Raw genomic sequence first — 20,402 nt, 5'->3', positions numbered from 1 at the left:
GGCTGGAAATTTGGAACTTCTGGACTTCCTCTATTGCACTGAAGATATTTATTTGGGTAGTTGGGCCTCCTTCCTCTTAAAATGGTAACATAAAAAGTCTCTTGCCAGGTGTGGTGGCTCACACCTGTAATCCCAACATTTTGGGAGGCCAAGGAGTGAAGATTGCTTGAGGCCAGGATTTTGAGACCAGCCTGGGCAACAAAGCAAGACCCCTGTCTCTACAAAAATTATGGGCTTGGTGGCACACACCTATAGTTCCAGCTATTCGGGAGACTGAGCCAGAAGGCTGAGGTGGGAAGATTGCTTGAGCCCAAAAGTTCCAGGCTGCAGTAAGTTATGATCACACCACTGCACTCCAGCCTGGGTGATAAAGCAAGACTCTGTCTCTTAAAAAAAAAAAAAAAAAAAAATACTTCCTTATTTCATAAGTGGGAGAAACTGCAGGAAAACTCAAAGAGTGGAGAAGCCTAATATACAGTTTCCCTCAAACTTACCACGTTTTCCCTTCTTCCTTTCATTCTGTGTTCCTCCAACCCCCACCCTTTTTGTTGTTTTCCTGTAACTTATTCAGGCATCTTTTCCTGGAACCTATGGTGAATACAACCCTTTTAAACTGAGAAATTACTCTCAAAAATTTCTCAAGGCAAAATTCCTTCAATTCCAGCAATCATATAATAAACTCCTATTATGAGCAAAGCATCCCATTATAAGCTTTAGAGAATACAAAAACATGCAAGCCCTGTGTATTTAGTTATCTACTGGCGCATAACAAATTACCTCCAAATTTAGCAACTTAGAGCAATAAACATTTATCATCTCACAGTTTCTGTGGCTCAGGAATGGAGACGCAGCTTAACTGGGTGGTTCTAGCTCAGGGTCACTCTTAAGGCTTCAAATCAAGGCTCTTCTCCTCGCAGCCTCACCCCAGAACCTCTCTAGCAGGACAGCTGGGCTTGTTTACGTGGTGGCTGGGCTGAGAGGGAGAGAAATTCAGTAAGTCTAGGATGGAGCATGAGAATTTGCATTTCAGGTGATGCTGATGGCCTGGGTCCAGGGACCGCACTCTGAGAAACACAGACTTGAGCAAAGGCTCAGAAGTACAGCATATTTGGAAAGTAGCAAATAGATCTTTTTATTTGTCAATTTGGACTGATTCAGTTAGTTTCCTGATCCTCATAGAAACAGTGGAAATGAAAGGCATTAGTCTATACTTAATGAATCTTTAAAAACTAGAAACTTTTGGTGCTGGGGGGGGATTCAGAGAATATAAACCCATCATTCTACAAATGAGCAAAGTGAGGGTAAGAAGACAGGCTGAAACAAATCGTAAAAGTTTTCTTTAAAGTTAAATGGGTTTGTGTGGTTCCTTCACTCAGGGGCTCCTGGAGGAAAGAAGGAGCCTCTTTGCCTTTGGAGTCTTAGTGCTTTCTGTTTGAAATGAGATAAAGAGTTTGTGATGGATTCTCCCAATAGACTACTCTCCCGTTATAAAATGCATATGCCCATACTTTGGCATAGAAGGGAGGCTGAAAGAACTCTCAAAAAATCTCTGAGTCCATTAGACAAGTTTCCCTGTGCAAATGGATCTATGTAGCTCCTTCCGGCCTTCTATGGGATGAGAAGCCTTAGTCACATTTCTGCCAGCTCCAGAGAGGCTGTTGTCCTTTTTCTTTCACAATGCCTCAGATGTATAAATTTGACTGCCTAAACTTGTCTGCAAAACTTGGATTTGGGACACTGTTCCTTTTTAAAATCCAAATAATTCGTAAAATAAAATCTAAATGCAAACTGGGATGAACCCATCTTGACTCCTGCAATATGCTTTCTTTGGAAAGAGGGTAGTGAAGCTCTGCAGTTTACTGCTTGCAATGTGTGCACAAAATTAGCTTGGTTCTTTTGTTCTGTTGTCTGAGTTTTTGTCATCTTTTATTTGACTGTACTTAGGGAACAGTATGAAGGCATTTAAAAGAAGCCCAAAGGAATCTCATCTGCACATGCAAATACAAATGTTTTTATCATGATTAAGCCAGCTACCCCTGGCTTCCTTTACCTTCACTCTTCCCCTAATTTACCACCTCTGCCCCACTCTGATACATAGTCCTGCACCCAAGAATATATATGTGCATGCATATTCTTATATAGAAGCAAAGATTCTGAAGGCAACTGACCCATAACCCCCTTGTGGTTTCCCCTTGTGGTTTCTGCATAAACTTACTTAAATACAGGTGTCTCTTTAGCTACGACATTCAGTGAAGTCCTAGAGTTCACAGCTCTCACTTCCTCACAAGGATAAGACCTGTCCCAAGGTTTAACCTTGAGTAAGAAGGTAAACTACAGATGGAGAGAGGGTAGCCAAAACCTCACTGCTGCTTCTTTCATACTTAAACCTGGTTTCTGAGCCTACATTTGTTAACTCGTATGAAAGGATGCCACATAGCTAATGTCTTCCTTCGAGAAAGCTAAGAGGTCAGAGTGGCAGACTGTAAATTCGATTCATTGCCTTTACCAGTTCAACCACAAATTGTTTTCTCCCACTGAGCACCATTTAATAAGCCATATCAGGTGCACAATGGAAACAGCAAACCACAGATAGAAAGGGATCACATCTTGTAAGGAAGTGCACGGGTCAGACCTGCCTTCCCACTTCCCAGCTCTTTGGTTTGGGCTTGGCCAAGTCACTTAACATTGCCCCAACTGAGGCTCCTCATTTTGGCCTTCGTTTCTCCACTTGGGAAATGGAGTTGTCCTGCAGGTCGGGGACACTATGTGAATATCCAAATCACCTGGTACTATCACCTGTCACCCACCTCACTCAGCAGGTGTTCAATAAATGGTAGTCGTGATGGACCCAGGCAGTAAATGAAACACATGATTTTTCTCCCAAAGAAGCTCAGAATCGTTGTCTATGTTTTACCAGCTTAATTTTGTTTTTCCCTGGCTGAGAACCACTTTGTGTATCCTAATCTCAATTCCTGCTAAACTAGAGAAATGCAAAGTTACGTGAACACGAATCTAGAGTCAGCTTCCAACTGAAAACCTCTGCTATTGCACTGATGAGCTCTGGAATGCTTTTCCCAAGCAAGATGGAGTTATTAACAATAACATTATGTTCTAAGTCATTAGTAAGGACCTGTCAGAAAGGAATCAGTCCCTGCATCTTCTGGGGTTTGATAGAAAAAAAAAAAAAAAAGAATTAAAAAATGTTGGAGGCTGAAGCATCAGCAACTGACATATATTCATCTGAAACAAAGACAACTTTTTTAAAAAGGAATCTGTGGTGCACACAGACATGGAAAGAAAGACACTTTGGCGCGAAATCCCCCCATCTTCTCTGGGGAGACTCCTGCCTCCGCCTGCTGTTCATCAGCCCTGATTTTGATGGGGCGATTTTCAGTCAGCTGCCTCGATCATTTTGGCACAGACAAAAATCCTTTAAAAAATGTTACACTTCATCAAAGTGTATCATGAGACTTCACGGTCATTATCTCAATGGCCGCTCTGATGTGCTACAATTGGCAGAGACACAAACGGTAGGGGGTGTATGAGAAGAAAGCCAGCGTTTCATGTGGAAAGCTGGCAGGCCTCGCCAAGCTTCTGTCAACAACTCCGCGGTCTGATCCGATGCACTGAGCGTGCTGATGATGCTCTTGTTTCTGGAGGAAGTAAACAAGAAAATGAATTCCACCGCGCAACACAGCCTCTTTGTATCTTCAAAATGGTGTGACTGGACTTGGGCCAGCTGCGTTGAAAGTTGGGCCATTTATGTCATCAGGGCCCCAGTACTGATGGAGGCTTTGATTACGACTTGGACCCAGCTGTAAGACCCTTCGGGGGCAGCCACTCAGCAAATAAAGGCATTGATTGGTTGTTGGGTCAATTTAGCCATAAGGGGACAGAGCATGGCTCTTTTGAAAAGCCTAATGGATTAGCTACACAACCAGTCCCACTGTAGGCCTTATTTTTCAAGTAACTTCATGACAGTTTTCCAGCTTGGCAGGGAACCCTCCTCCAGAGCAAGCTTCAGAGCTGTTCTTGTTATCAATAGTGGGGCTCAAAGGATTAGACACAGCGGGCTTTACAATTTAATGAAAACAGCTGTTGAAACAACAATTACGGCAAACAATAGTTTGCATGGAAAACTATTAATTATGTAAAGTTATGCAGAAAGTGGAATACTCTTTTATTCAGGGCCTTCTAAAGCCGACTGATGAGGACAACGTGGAGCCACCTTCCATTCTGTGCCTCTCAAGTGCCAGGAAGTGGGGGTGCTTGTAGGAAAGGGCTCCATGGTGTGTGAGCTGCATGTAAGTAGAGCTCCAGGCTGCCACTTCACTGCAAAGTGAGTCAGAGGTAAAATATTGAGGAAAAGAATGTCCATTCAACTTACATTACCTTGGGTACCTCAGGTCTTCTCATACCAACTCAGGACTGCGTTTTCACAAGAATCTGAAATTCCATTTGTGTCTTAGTGGTTGGGGTCTCAATTTAGCTTTTTTGAATAAAACCACTTCTATAATATGCTCTCCTTCAGGCCTCACTCACCCTAAGGAGACAATGCTGAAAAAATGATGGAGCCCCTTGTTCTCTGGACTAAATCAACTTTAATTACTTTATTATGATCCAGTGTGGACTCGCAACCATTCCCCTTCCACCTTCATTCCCTCCTCCTCTAAATGTACAGTTCATCTTCTCCTTCCACTCTCTCAGCTTGCTGGGGCTTTTAAATTCATTGCTTCTCTCTTTGCAGTTTCCATCCTTGACTAACAGTGCTGGGAATTGACTTATGGCCCTTCGCCTACCCTGTGCTCCACATCTCACTTTCCTCCCCGTCCGGGAATCACCAAGCCAAGACGTCCCATTAAGAAGGTTATTAACTGTATACATAAACATTGCCTCCTGCCTATGGTTAGATTTATTTCTCATCACTTCCAAGTAACTGGTTTTAACACTCTTTCCAGCATGCCCAACATCTTTTATTTGACTATATTGTTTTAGAAAGGCCTTTGGGAATTTAGCTAATTTCATGCTGGAACTTAATAAGTGGGATTTGACACTCTTTGATAATTCCAATAAACCATTAGTCAAGTCTCACTCCCTTCAGGGAAAGAATGAAAGCTTTATTAGTCATAGGGTCTCTATTCTAAACATGTCACCTGAATTTAGTAGTGCATCTGTGCTGAAATGCAATTGACTTTGTGATTGAATAGAACTTTCCCTGAAACTACAAGAAAGCTGTCACTGGCTATCAACAGCAACAGAGCATCTGCCTTTTTCTGAAAATTTTCATTGGGTTCACATGTGCATTTTGAAATAATTCAGTGAATTTAATTTATCAACCTCTGCATGTTAATAAAATGTGAAGCACACACCCACACCAACACTCAAATTCTCTCTGAGGACTTAGTTCAGTCTTTTCTTCACCCAGGATACAAGAATAGAGAATAATTTCCTTCCCCTCTTCTGACAGTTTAAAAGAAATTTTTTTTTTTTGAGATGGAGTCTCGGTCTGCCACCCAGGCTGGAGTGCAGTGGCACGATCTCGGCTCACTGCAAGCTCCACCTCCCGGGTTCACGCCATTCTCCTGCCTCAGCCTCCCCAGTAGCTGGGACTACAGGCGCCCACCACCACGCCCGGCTAATTTTTTTTTGTATTTTAGTAGAGACAGGGTTTCACCGTGTTAGCCAGGATGGTCTCGATCTCCTGACCTCGTGATCCTCCTGCCTCAGCCTCCCAAAGTGCTGGGATTACAGGCATGAGCCATCGCATCCGGCCAGTTTAAAAAATCTTGAAAGGTCATACCTCCAGAAAGACCCAGAGCATAATTAAGTGCTCAAATGAAATTCATTACTATGGTCACAAACAATAATCCAATTAACATGTATTTGTGTAATGCCTTTAAAATCATTCTAAACTCAAAAACACATTCATCTTTGAAGTACAATGCCAGCTCAGTGCCATGTCCCAGCATACTCCAGTTCACACTTTGCACTGGAGATTACAAAACAGCATAAAGATTGCAAAAGCAATTATTCCAGTTATCCAGATGTGATTTTTCAATCATTGTAGGATTTTTTTTTTTTTTTTTTTTAAGCAGTTCTTATTTCGTGGCACAGATCGCAGCGCTCATGCTGGCTCGGTGCTTACATCTCTTCATTATTAATTCAGCTCATGGAGCTTAATTGGACAAGGCTAGAGCGAATTTGACAAACATCACAGCAGCAGAAAAAGCAATCACTCTTTCAAGATGAAAATTTGTTTGATGTCTTACTGTGTAACTCATTTACTCTCCTCGGGAGTCATGTGACCTGAATGTTAATCAGCCATTGATTGGTTTCTCTCCTTGGACAGTCACGTGACCCGAATATTAATGGGCTGGCACTCCGTAGCTGTACTGTTAGGCAACCTTGTGATTGGCTGCCAGGTTAAGATACGGAGATAAGTGGGTGCTTGATGAGCACTTGACAGAACTTCACAGAAAATTAAGGCCCTAAAATAGCATGAGAAAGTCTTGTCAAATCAAGCATGATTATCACTGAATGCTTAAGGAATTCATCATCTGCATGAAATTGATACACTTCAGCACCAACAGGCCCTGTAGTCAGCAGGGACTCATCAGATTTTTATTTATATGTGTTCACCAAATCACATTAATTCTGAGAGCTAAAACATGCTAAGGATGAAGGTTATTTTCTGTTCAATCTAATTTATCTATGACAATAATCATCACTAATAATGTGTCAAATTGGATTGCAGTTATTTTATGCATGCATGCTGATTTGGAAAATAGTGTTAAACCATCCCGCAGTAATTAACAACCGGTAAAGGTATGCTGAGCCTGAAGTAATCAGCATATCTAGATGGAAAATTAAGTTTTATAGAATGGATTTATAGATACATATCCTTATTTAATTCAGAATATAAATTATTCCTGGTAAAAGCCGACATCATTTTTATAACACCATTAAGGCCAATAACCATTGAGGGACTCGCATCCTTAATTTGCTCTATCCTTCATTTTTTCTCTCATTTTCTGTGGTTAACTTTCTAATGGGTGTCACTTCCTTATTGGCAAGTCCTCATTTTAGCAGGGTTTGGTAGGGCTAAGAGATGAATGAATATGCATTGGTGTAAGTGTTAATCATGGATGAAGGAAGCCACATCATACCTCTTAATACACAATGCTTTATAATTACTGGTGGGGGCTGGGAGGTGGGCAGTGAGGAGAATACAAAGAGCGGGGTGGAGCTAGACTTTGGCCTTTTGGTGTTTCTCTATTATTTCTCCTCACAAAAGAACAATAGGAAATTTTGCAGATTGACTCATAAGGGATTAATGTTTCTTGGGGAATCACTTAAGCCTAAATTGCTTTTGTTGAAATACCTTTTATGGAACAGAAGTTGTTTTTTTGGTGGTTTTTTTCTCTCTAACTTCCTGACTTACAGGGCATTTTTGGAGCAATGGAGGATTGGAGTCATGGAATCTTAAAGAAATGTTTATACACTTTGGTGAGTGTGGCTAAAATATTTGAGAAGAGAATTACACCTCTAAAAAAGGGGAGAAATATCTATGTATAAACTGTTGTTTCTTTCCCACAACTCCCCCAACCCGGTCTTAATCCCTGAGCCACCAGCACTGCCCATTCTCTCCCTGTCTCTCAGGAGTTCTCTTTATTGATTAAATGAATCTGCTCCAAAGGCTGGCTCCCAGGCTCTTTGATCTAATCCGATCTGATTTTATCCTATCGCTTCAGCAGGACATCGGGGAATTAACAATAAGCAGCTTTACCACAAGTGTTTAATAACTCAACACAATCTCCTTATGGCTCCGAGCTGCTCAAGTTCCCATCCAGTCCACGGCAAACAGTGTAACAGATTGGCCATCCCCCCCTGAACCTGAGGAATTTTCATGCACTGTGAAACTAATCGCTTCAAGTTCCTTCATAAATCACACAAAGCAGATTTCAGCATCTTAACAAATTGAAAAAAAAAAAGAAAAACAAAACCCCAAAGGTGGAGGGGGAGAAGGGTTGGCAGAGAGGACTCACCCTCCAGCTAAAAGTGGGTGGGAGGATATTGCAGAGAGGGGAAGGCCCAGAAATAAATTAACTTCTGTCCTCTCGTTCAATATGTTTCTCATCTCTTTATATTTTAACATGAATAAAATAATGTAGGCAGGCTCAAACCTAACCATGCTCCAAACCTGCAATGACCTTATTTTTTTCCCACTGTGATGAACACGATGTGGTCTCAACAACAGGCCTCTTATTGCTGTTCCTGTGTCAGCCTTGAAATATGTAAGAAGCATACAATTAAACTAGGTTTGTGAGTCCTGCATGATACAGACAGCAGAGAGGCTAGGCTGAAGTGGTGTGTCCCCTGGATTTCAAACCAGCATGCATGCATACAGGGGCATCTTAAATGATCACTCAAGGCTGGGCACAGTGGCTCACGCCTGTAATCCCAACACTTTGGGAGGGTAAGTCAGGTGGATCACCTGAGGTCAGGAGTTTGAGACCAGCCTGGCCAACATGGCGAAACCCTGTCTCTACTAAAAATACAAACATTGGCTGGGCATGGTGGTGCGCGCCTGTAATCCCAGCTACTAGGGGGGCCAAGGCAGGAGGATAGCTTAAACCTGGGAGGCGGAGGTTGCAGTGAGCCAAGATCGTTCCATTACACTCCAGCCGGGGCAACAGAGCAAGACTCTATCTTAAAAAAAAAAAATCACTCAATTATAAAAAGCCATTCTTGAAATATATTTACCCCGTATATATATTCCTATCTCTACATTGCAAAAACAGAACTTATTTAATATCTTCCTCCCCATCAGAAAAAAATGCACCATGTCCCTCTAGTCTAAATATAAAATGCATAATATATAAAGTTGATCTTCTCCTTTTCCAAGGCAGAAATTTCCATGCAATGGCTTACCCTTCTGCCAAAACAGTACTGGGAGTCTCTGAGAAACTGGGAGAGGAAATAGGCTTTAGAAAGCAGCCAGATTATTAGTGCCATGGGGGAAATATCACTCTAGCACTAATCTAAAATAAAACATCTTTTCGTTGCTCTATTTAATACCTACTGTACATCAGAATTACCTATAAAAACATGTTTCATAACAGAGAAACAGCCGTCTCTCCCCATCTCTGTCACTGCACTCTCCATTACCATGGCAGTTCTGCGATTTCTCACTACATCAGCAGAGTAATGAAGTGCCCTCATACTGCACATCTGGGGGCAGAGAGAATTTTACGACTCAGGTTTAGGCCAGATTACTATGACTATGGTAGGATCTTTTTCCATATCCTCAGGGTCCAGGGTACGTGCAAATTCCCTCAGATACAGCTGGATGCCTTCTAATTGCTTTCTTAAGTAAAAAAACATTTATGTATATATCCTTCTCCACCCACATCCATTCATTAGTATTTATCTAGATTTTGCCACCACTGTCCATGAGTCCAAAATTTTGAAACTCTACCCCCGCCTCCAGAAAAAATGTCTACTCTGATTTTGTGATCTGCTCATTATGGAATGGAATGCTAGTATAAATATTGTTATTAGTTCCTGTTTGGAAATGTCTTTTGCCTTACTTTTTTTTTTCTCCTGATAAACTATGTCATAATAGAAAAATCCCTATGAAGTTCTCCAAAGAACTTTGTGCTGTTTCCAGACCCTGGGACTATAATTATGCCGTGTGTAATTAAAACAGAAAGAGCATCCCCTGCCAACTGTGAATGCCCCTGTTTACATCACAAAGAGATAGCAAAATGTACTCAGGAAGGTTCCAGCCAAAGTAATTGAGAGGGCTGCCTGAACCCGCTCTGCTTTCTAAATACCGTCCCTGGGTTAAGAACAGCGAGAGGCAGAAGAAATGAGAGGAGTGGAGGGGACCCGGGCCAGAGGCCTGTTGACTTTCTCTGCCTGGGCATGATGTCATTGAGTTCAGTGACTTGGGGGGCTGGTGTGGACCGGTCTTGTTGCACGTTTAATCCAGTTGCTTCTGCTAGGGAGCTTCATTCCACTGTGTGGTGGCCTTCAGAGGTCCTGAAGTCCTGCACTCAGATGCAAAAGTTCAGAGCATTAGGCCGGGGGTAAACACATTCTTGACCTCGAGCAGTACAAAGAAGATTCTTCTGCCTGCAGCTCAGTAGGGTCACAGGTTCGTCTTTCTCTGCTGCTTTCCTCCTAGGCTGCTGCAACTGGAACATTAAAAAGAGAGACAGAGACAAAGAGACAGGGACAGAGAGAAAAGAAAGGGCAGTGAGGAAAAGAAAGAAAGAAAGAAAAAAAAAAAAACAAAGCACAAGTTGAAAAAAAATTCCCTATAAAATAAAAGCGCATTATGTTTTTGTATACTTTCAAAATGTAGCCAAACTAAACCATTAAATGAGGATTTTGTTTCACAAAGTCTGCAAACTATTCAACCACTAACCCACTCTACCAAGAATGTGGTGCCAACCAAAATATGTCAAGATTAGTAGTACTCAATAAAATCTCAAAACTAAATGACATGCAAGCTGTATTTCATGATTAGAGCGCTTCCTTATGTCAAGGAACATACATATTAACTTGTTTAAACACAGCGCTGGGCTGTCACTCTGTTTGTCATAAGCAGAGGAAAGAGAATCTAGTGCTTACCAAACCCATCCAGATGATACTTCACACTTTCTATCTTCCTGGCAGACAGCACGGACACCATCCAATTAATCCTTACAGCTTCTCGGAGAAGAAGAGTTGAAGGCGAGAGAGACCACTTCCCACTTTACAAAGCTGTACCCGACAAGCAGGGTTTGTGAATGCCTCACATGCAACAACAGAGCCGGGCTAAGAATCGAAAATGCTCATTTTTTTTTCTAGTAAGTCGGCAAGTCACCAAAATTGCAAAATGCAAACACCTTGTCTCTTTCTAGTAAGGTGAATCCTTTTTTTTTTTTAATCCCCAGAACTAACATTTGCATAGTGCTTCAATGACTGCAAAGGGCTCTTGGTGAATCCTCACCACTATCCTGGTCATTTATGCATGATTATCCCCATTTTGTAAAAGAGAAGCCCAAGTGGTAGAAGTGACCTGTTCAAGGAGCCTTATCAGAAACGAGTAAAACCAGAGCAGGGTGCCTCTGTCTCAGGCCTCTGAACCAAATGGGAACTACACAAAACAACACTGCTCCTCCCAGCGCATTGTCTCTTTTTGCACCAAAACGCTTGAGTTTGAGCAGGAATCTAAAAATGGAGAAGGGTAATTATCTCATTCTCTGACTGTCAACAGCCATGAGCTGCTGTGTGCTTCTACCTGGCAGGAGAATGAAAGGGAGGCTGTTCTCTCATTTACACAATACAGTAGTAAGAGATGTGATTATGTTAGGAACACTTGAAGGGGCTTCTGGGCGAAAAGAAAACACCAGAGCTGGCTTCATCCATTCTCTGGTGCTTCTTCACTTGCATGAGCTGCAGTACCTTCCGCCTGGAAAGCCGTCCACTGACTTCACATGGCGACAGGGGCTGCTCCCACAGGCAAACGATTAGCTGTCGCTGCCTCCATTGCCCCACCACCTGCCCCCTACAACCACACACGTCCTTGTTCTCATGGACACTCTTGCTACTGGGGAATCCTTGCCTCCCCTAAACTGCTATGCAGACTCTGGGGTGTGGTGGAAGAGAACTCAAATTCAAATCCGTATGTCATCAGACAGAATACAGGGTGGCTCCTTGTAGTCTGCCCCTCACACTGCAGCCTGGGGGGCCAGGAGAGCCTACATAAGGTGGTGGTGTCCATTCCCCAATATCCTTCTCATCCTGATGAGAGGCCAGGCCTTTCAAGATGCAGAATGCCTGGCGTTCTGGCTTCATCCCAGAACACGCATCCACACGACCTGACCCTAGCCCTCCTTCACAGATGGTTCAGTTATGGGCTGAACTGTATCCCACAAAAACGTATGCTGAAATCCTCAACCCCCAGTACCTCAGAATGTATTTGGAGAAAGTTCCTTTAAAGAGGCCACTGAGGCAAAATGAGATCACATATGTGGGCCTAATTCAAACCAACTGCTGTCCTTATAAGAAGAGATTAGGACACCAGAGATGTGAAGGAAGACCACGTGGGGACGCAGCAAGAAGGTGGCCATCTAGACGCCCAGGACAGAGGCCTCAGAGAACCAATCCTGCCAACACCTTGCTCTCTGACTTCTAGCTTCCAGAACTGTGAGGAAATACATTTCTGTTTTCTTTTTTTTTTTTTTTTTTTTGGAGAGATGGAGTATTGCTCTGGCACCAGGCTGGAGTGCAGTGGCATGATCTTGGCTCACTGTGACCTCCGCCTCCCGGGTTCAAGCAATTCTCCTGCCTCAGCCTCCTGAGTAGCTGGGATTACAGGCGCGTGCCACCATGCCAAGCCAATTTCTTTTTTTGTATTTTAGTAGAGATGGGGTTTTACCGTGTCGCCCAGGCTGGTCTCGAACTCCTGAGCTCAGGCAATCCACCACCCTCGGCCTCCCAGAGTGCTAGGATTACAGGCCTGAGCCGCCACACCCAGCCTCTTTTTTTTCTTTTTTAATTTTTTTTTTTTTTTTTTTTTTGAGACAGAGTGTCTTTTGCCCAGGCTGGAGTGCAGTGGCACAATCTCGGCTCACTGCAACCTCCACCTCCTGGATTCAAGCAATTCTCTTGCCTCGGCCTCCCAAGTAGCTGGGAATACAGGCGTGCGCCACCACACTGGCTAATTTTTTTGTATTTTTAGTAGAGAGGGGGTTTCACTATGTTGGCCAGGCTGGTCTCGAACTCCTGACCTCAAGTGATCCACCCACCTCGGCCTCCCAAAGTGCTGGAATTACAGGCGTGAGCCACCACTCCCGGCCTTACATTTCTGTTTTCTAAGCAATCCCATCTGTGGTCTTTTGTTATAGGCAACCAGAGAGAAATTATACAACTTCTCATTCCCCTCATTTCATGCATACTGATTACTCTGCCGACGTGCACATCCCTTGACTATTGGCCTGGCAAACACTTCCGGATCTCCAATGTGCAACTCCAATGCCTGGTCTCCTCCATGAGGCCTTCCCAGCTGACCATGGGCATCAAACATATCATGTGTGATTACATGACACCATGACATCTCCTGCACTTAGCTGATGGCCTATGCCTTCACAGACAGTGAGTTCCAGGGAACAGCGACATCTCTGACTCAGCCCTGAGGCTTAGCCTAATGCTCATCAGAGAGAAGATGATTAATATTTGATGAGGGAAGAATGGAAGGAAACAACAACAATAATAATAATAAGACTTACTACATCTTTGTTATGTGCCAGACGCTGTTCTAACTATGAGAATTAGTATATTTGTGTTATTATTATCTTCTCAATCACTGTATGAAGTAGATAATATTGTTATCCTCATTTTACTGCTGAGGGCGGACATACTAAGATAAGAAACTTGCCCAGGGTCATGCAGAACCAGGGATTTAAAATTAGGCCTTTGGCTTCAGAATCTACATTCTTTTTTTTTTTTTTTTTTTTTGAGATGAAATCTTGCTCTGTTGCCCAGGCTGGAGTGCAGTGGTACGATCTCGGCTCACTGCAGCCTCCTCCTCCCAGGTTCAAGCGATTCTCCTGCCTCAGCCTCCTGAGTAGCTAGGACTACAGTCGCGCGCTGCCACGCCTGGCTAATTTTTGTATTTTTAGTAGAGATGGGGTTTCACCGTGTTGGCCAGGATGGTCTTGATCTCCTGACCTCGTGATCCGCCCACCTTGGCCTCCCAAAGTGCTGGGATTATAGGCGTGAGCCACCGCTCCTGGCCAGAGGCTACATTCTTAATAATATGTGTTTGGAGGGGAAAGGAAAGAAGAAAAGCAAGAAGACAAGAAGGGAACAAAAGAAGGGAAGAAATCACCAACTGTATAAACTCAAGATACTTAAATTCTTTGAAACTCAGTCTCTTCATCTGTTTATCTTAAGAAAGGCTCAAGTGAGATAATGTACCTGAAGGCATTTTAATTGCAGAGTACTGCAGCCTCTATTTTCAGTGGCCAGAAATCAGTCAAGTAACCACAGGCCTGTGACTTGAAGGCTGAATTAGCAGTGGGTGGTGGGCACATTTTGCATAGTGGGTAATCCTGAGGAGGTAAATTTCAAGAAAGAGAAGAATGGGGTAGACAAGGATAAGAGTTGCAAAAAAGGCCCAGCGCAGTGGCTCACGCCTGTAATCCCAGCACTCTGGGAGGCCGAGGTGGGCGGATCACAAGGTCAAGAGATCGAGATCATCCTGGCCAACATGGTGAAACCCTGTCTCTAGTAAAGATACAAATATTAGCTGGGCGTGGTGGTGCATGCCTGTAGTCCCAGCTACTCAGGAAGCTGAGGCAGGAGAATCACTTGAACCTGGGAGGCAGAGCTTGATAAAGTGAACTGAAAATCCACTGCACTGCAGCCTGGGCAACGAGAGCGAAACAACGTCTCAAAAAAAAAAAAAGACTTACAAAAAAATGCTCTTCTGCCTCCCACTAAAGAATGGAAGTAGTGCCACCTTCTTGCAGTAATCCAATGGCACCACTCCTGTTACAATACATGTGAATTCTGCCTCTGGGATTGTGCATTCCAACTGCCCTGACCAGGAGAAGCTTTGAGGATGCCCTACATGTGTGTTGCCATTGGTTTAGAAACCACAGATTGATTACAGCATTTAGAGAATGCTATCAATCAATGTCATATTCAAATTTCATTTTACTAATGCACCTTATTGGACCTAATACTTAGAGCTGGAGTCCCAGTGTTACCTGTGGGGTAGGATTTCCTGTTCTGTTTTCAGCCTGGACTTTCCTGTTGTTCTTTGGTTTTGGTTTGTTTAATGAAGCACCACTTTGTTCTTTTGGTTCTTTGGTTTCCTGTTATTTTTGGTTTTGGTGTTTTCAATGAAGCACCACTATATCTCTTTTTTCTTCGATTCAGAAATGCATTCAGCATGAAACAATGACTTAATGGGGCTTGGTAAAGAGACATGTCTCATTGTTTCACACCTGCAAAGACTCCTCTTCCTTGAAGGTTTTCAGATGACCTACTTACTTAGGCTGGGAGCAGAATGGTTAAAGCGCTCGGAGGAAATCAACTGTAAATAGAAAGGCTATGTTTAACATAATCCTCTCCAGAAGCCTCTCTCTTCTCCAGGCACTGTAATCAACCCTGTAGTGTCAGGCAAGGTTCTTGATTATCTCCCTGTAGCATTATGTCTCACCACATAGCTGATAATAAACTGATGGATTATCAAACAAGATTACAGCTTTAGCAAATAAAATCATGTTTTGTGTTAAGAGAGAAAATGCTTACTATCCCTATCTGCCTGGCTAAATATTTACATATCACAGGCTTTCTAGGGTCCCTGTTCTTTCAAATCTGATTTAAAAAAACAACACAGAGGTTAAGTTAACAAAGAGGGAACACACTGTGCTTTTAACACTAAGCTAAATGCTCTTCTGGGAGAAAACAGGTACTGCCTAAAAGGGAGAACTAAGTCAATTCAAGGCCTCAGGTACCAGGGAGATCAATGGGTGCATGTGACAAATGACAGAGCTGGCTGTGCTTGGAGGGATTCAAATGCCTACTTTTAAAGGGAACATAGGTGAAAGATAAAAAGAAACCCAAAGAGCATGCATGCAGCTGTGGCTGTGTGTGTGTGTGTGTGTGTGTGTGTGACTGTGTGTGCACAAGAAGAGGAGAAAGGGGCTTGTATGAATCTCATGCTGATCTGATGTTTTACGTCTTTGAAAACTCTTTCTTCTTTATCACCTACACCCACCTCCCCAATTTTCCCCATCCTTTCCATTTGACAGCTGACACAAAGTGAAGCCTAGAAGAGACTCGCAAAAGGTTCCAGAAGGCAGGCGTCAAACCTCAGTCTTCTGACTCCTAGTGCATCCCATTTTCTGTGTCACTTCTCTGCTCGAACTCAAGGACGCAGAGGGAAAGAATAGCCGAGAGGTGTTTTTTCAGAAGTTGCATGTATTCAAATTGTCAGGATCTGTAGTTAAATTACTATTTGGTTTAAGACTGGGCAGCAGCCAAGCACATGGGCTCATGCCTGTAATCCCAACACTTTGGGAGGCCAAGGCAGACGGATCACATGAGACCAGGAGCTCTACAGCAGCCTGGCCAACATGGTGAAACCCATCTCTACTAAAAATACAAAAATTAGCTGGGCATAGTGGTACACGCCTGTAGTGCCAACTACTCGGAAGGCTGAAGCAGGAGAATTGTTTGAACCTGTGAGGCAGAGGCTGCAGTAAGCCGAGATGGTGCCACTGCACTCCAGCCTGTGTGACAGAGGGAGAATCTGTCTCAAAAAAAAAAAAAAAAAAAAAGAGAGACTATGGGCAGAAAAGGATGTAACTGAAAATATCAAATGGGCATGTAAAATACCTATCTTTTAAGAGAGAGAGAGAAATAGGTTTGTACACTGGTCAGTTTAAATTTGTTACTATCCCAGGGAATACAAACCACGAATAGCCACCAACATGGCTAGTTGCAGAGAAAGTTATTTCAGATAATTTGACTTTCTTCTGTGAAAAATAGATCTTATAAACACAGAAGGGCAAAGATTCCAAAGTGATCCCTCACATGTGAAATTCAGAGAAGCTCTTGGTCCCAGTGACTTTTTCCTCTGCCACACACAAAATAGCACTGGCCTAGCCACCATCACCAAGGAATCTCTGTTCAGTACACTAGGGAGATGCACAAAAGTACCGGAGGAAGATGCTCTATGCCTCTTCCTAGGCTTTGTCACGGGGCATGTGGTCTTTCAGGCAAATCAACCGAAGTAATGCTGGAATGAGAACATGCCCACTCTCAGCCACTGAGCCTGAGGATAGTGTTTAATGCACAAATTGAGCACCCAATAAATATTATTGAGTGAAGAAAATGGTATAACACATAATAAAAATACAGTGTTTCTCTTTTATAATGGAACGTCATCTACAAAATATATCCAATATAAACTGGTGGATTCATGACTTTTCCCCTTTATAATTAGAAATATGAAAGGAGATAGAGGCTTTTCAAAATACAACAAAGAATGCAGTTCAAATTATTCACAAGTTTATATTAACATCAGCAATGAAAGTACATCTTCCCTCCGTAACAATCCTTTTTTCCCAACTCCACAGATAATCGATTTACAGTTTGGCATGTAATATGTAGTTTAGTTTTGGTTAACGTATACTATAGATCAGGTCAACTTTAGGCCAGGCGTGGTGGCTCACTCCTATAATCCCAGCACTTTGGGAGGCCAAGGCAGGTGGATCACCTGATGTCAGGAGTTCAAGACCAGCCTGAACAACATACTGAAACCTGTCTCTACTAAAAATACAAAAATTAGCTGGGTGTAGTGGTAGGCGCCTGTAACCCCAGCTAGTTGGGAGGCTGAGGCAAGAGAATCGCTTGAACTCAGGAAGCGGAGGTTGGAGTGAGCCGAGACTGTGCCATCACACTCCAGCCTAGACAACAAGGGCGAAACTCTGTCTAAAAACAACAACAACAACAAAAAAAAACCTTTACACAGGTTTTGCCACTTTATTTTTTCCTCTAATATTATGTGTATAGATGCTCCATAAATTATTATGAATTCTTCTAACCTCAGGACACTGAGGTTATTTCCAGTTTGGGGCTATCATGGGCAACAACGCCATAAATATTCATGTGTGTATTACTTTGTTGAAAGTAATCCTGAGTTGAAAGAAATATCCAGCTTTAATTTTAATAGGTACTGCTATTAAGACTGTTTATAGGCTGGGCGCAGTGGCTCACGCCTGTAATCCCAGCACTTTGGGACGCCGAGGCGGGCAGATCACAAGGTCAGGAGTTTGAGACCAGCCTGGCCAACATGGTGAAACACCGTCTCTACTAAAAAAAATACAAAAAAATTAACTGGGCGTGGTAGCGGGAGCCTGTAATCCCAGCTACTTGGGAGGCTGAGGCACGAGAATCTCTTGAAACCAGAAGGCAAAGTTTGCAGTGAGTCAAGATTTTGCCACTGCACTCCAGCCTGAGCAAAAGAGCGAAACTCCGTTTCAAAAAAACAAACAAACAAACAAAAGGACTATTTATTGGCCAGACACTGTGGCTCACGCCTGTAATCCCAGCACTTTGGGAGGCTGAGGTGGGCAGATGACTTGAGGTCCAGAGTTTGAGACCAGCCTGGCCAACATAACAAAACCCCATCTCTACTAGAAATACAAAAATTAGCCAGGTGTGGTAGTGCACACCTGTAATCCCGGCTACTTGGGAATCTGAGGCAAGAGGATCGCTTGAATCCAGGAGGCGGAGATTGCAGTGAGCTGAGATTGCATCATTGCACTCCAGCCTGGGTGACAGCGCGAGATCCTGTCTCAGAAAAAAAAAACTTATGTTTCTCTTCAGATCAATAACTCTTTCAGTTTTACCAAGTTAATAAAGTTCTATTCTCTATGTTAGAAGTAATTTTATTATGATTACTTTAAATCACAAATGGGTGTTGATATATATCAACTGCTTTTAGCACTATCAGGATGAACAAATGATTTTTCTGTAACTTTTTTTTTTTTTTGAGATGGAGTCTCGCTCTGTCGCCCAGGCTGGAGTGCAGTGACACGATCTTGGCTCACTGCCACCTCCGCCTCCCGGGTTCAAGTGATTCTCCTGCCTCAGCCTCCTGAGTAGCTGGGATTGTAGGCACCGCCACCACGACTGGCTAATTTTTGTATTTTTAGTAGAGATGGTGTTTCACCACGTTGACCAGGCTGGTCTGCAACTCCTGACCTCGTGATCCACCTGCCTCGGCCTCCCAAAGTGCTGGGATTACAGGCGTAAGCCACCGTGCTCTGCCCTCTAACTTTTTAATATAGTAAAATACATGAACAGATTTCCTAGTGTCCAATCATCATTGCATTCCTGGATTTAATACTAGTTGGTAATAATGAATTCAATTTCATAATATTTTCCTTGGAGTTCTGTATTTATACTTATAACGTAGATTGGCCTATAGTGGTCATTTTGTTTGTGTGTGAACTCATTGTCACTTCTGGTATCAATGAAGTGATACCAGAAACAGAAAAAACAAAACAAAACAATGAACTTTATCTATGAAACCCAAAGCTGCTTTTCTGAAGTGGTGTATGAAGTAAGCAAAACCTCTGGTGAGACTGATCAAGAAAAAGTTGGACTGAATGATAATTGATAGAATGATAGTTGAGTTGGGGTGATTTCCATCTATTTATTTATTTTTTTTGAGAAAGAGTTTTTGCTCTTGTTGCCCAAGCCGGAGTGCAATGGCACGATCTCGGCTCACTGCAACCTCTGCCTCCTGGGTTCAATCAGCCTGGGAGGCTGATTCTCCTGCCTCAGCCTCCCAAGTAGCTGGGATTACAGGCATGCACCACCATGCCCGGCTAATTTTTTTGTATCTTTAGTAGAAACAGGGTTTTACCATGTTAGCCATAGCTGGTCTCAAACTCCTGACCTCAGGTGATCCGCCCACCTCGGCCTCCCAAAGTGCTGGGATTACAGTCAAGAGCCACCGCGCCTGGCTCCATCTATTTATTTACAGCAGGGATTAACTAGTTCTTCAAAGTTTGAATGTTTTTAAAGCCCATGTAACTGTCCAGGCCTTGTGTCTTTTGAGAGTAGTTTTTATTATTATTACTATTATTGTGTAAATTTCTTCTATGCTTATTTTTCTCTTTAGATTTTCTACCACCTCTTGAAATAATATTTGTAATTTATATATTCCTAGAAAAATTACCCTTTTAAAATAAATTTTGAATTTGTTATTTTAAGGTAAAAGACCCTGTACTTGAATAATTTTTTTTAACTTCCTCCGAATCTGTAGTTAACTCCTCTCCTTTATTTCCAAACTGTATTTGCATATTTTTGGTTTTTTGTTTTGGTTTGGTTTTTGAGACAGGGTCTCACTCTGTCATCCAGACTGGAGTGCAGTGGCACAAACATAGTTTACTGCAGCCTCAGCTTCCTGGGTTCAAGTGATCCTCCTACCTTAGCCTCCAGAGTAGCTGGGACCACAGGTACATGCCACCACGCCTGGCTAAATCTTTTTTTTTTTTTTTGTACAGACAGGGTTTCACCATGTTGCCCAGACTGGTCTTGAACTCCTGGGCTCACACCATCCACCCGGTTTGGCCTCCCAGGTGCTGGGATTATATGCATGAGCCACCAGCCCAACTTTCTCTTCATCAGTCTCACCAAAAGTTTTGCCTACTTCATACACCACTTTGGAAAAGTAGCTTTGGGTTTCATAGATAAAGTTCATTGTTTTGTTTTTTCTGTTTCTCTATCCTTAATTCAGCTTATTATCTCCCTTCTTGTGCTTTCTTTGGGCTTATTTTACTGCTTCTTCTCTTATTAGTTTTTTTTTAAACCTTTATTAGATT

The 20,402-nt window shown here is 42.7% G+C and overlaps 1 long non-coding RNA gene across 1 annotated transcript in view; it reads right to left on the bottom strand.

Moving 5' to 3' along the window:
- Positions 1 to 9,241: 9,241 nt before the first annotated feature.
- The window catches only part of LOC134737909 (uncharacterized), an 81,085-nt gene continuing 69,924 nt past the window's right edge, over positions 9,242 to 20,402 (bottom strand). Inside the window, exon 5 of the long non-coding RNA XR_010123325.1 lies at positions 9,242 to 10,199. This is a non-coding gene — a long non-coding RNA (uncharacterized LOC134737909). The remainder of the gene's footprint in view (positions 10,200 to 20,402) is intronic.

The sequence above is a fragment of the Pongo pygmaeus genome, chromosome 13, assembly GCF_028885625.2.
Source record: "Pongo pygmaeus isolate AG05252 chromosome 13, NHGRI_mPonPyg2-v2.0_pri, whole genome shotgun sequence".
Classification (NCBI taxonomy): Eukaryota; Metazoa; Chordata; class Mammalia; order Primates; family Hominidae; genus Pongo; species Pongo pygmaeus.
The sequence above is the reverse complement of the archived record's forward strand: the minus strand, read 5'-3'. Positions and strand labels throughout refer to the sequence as shown.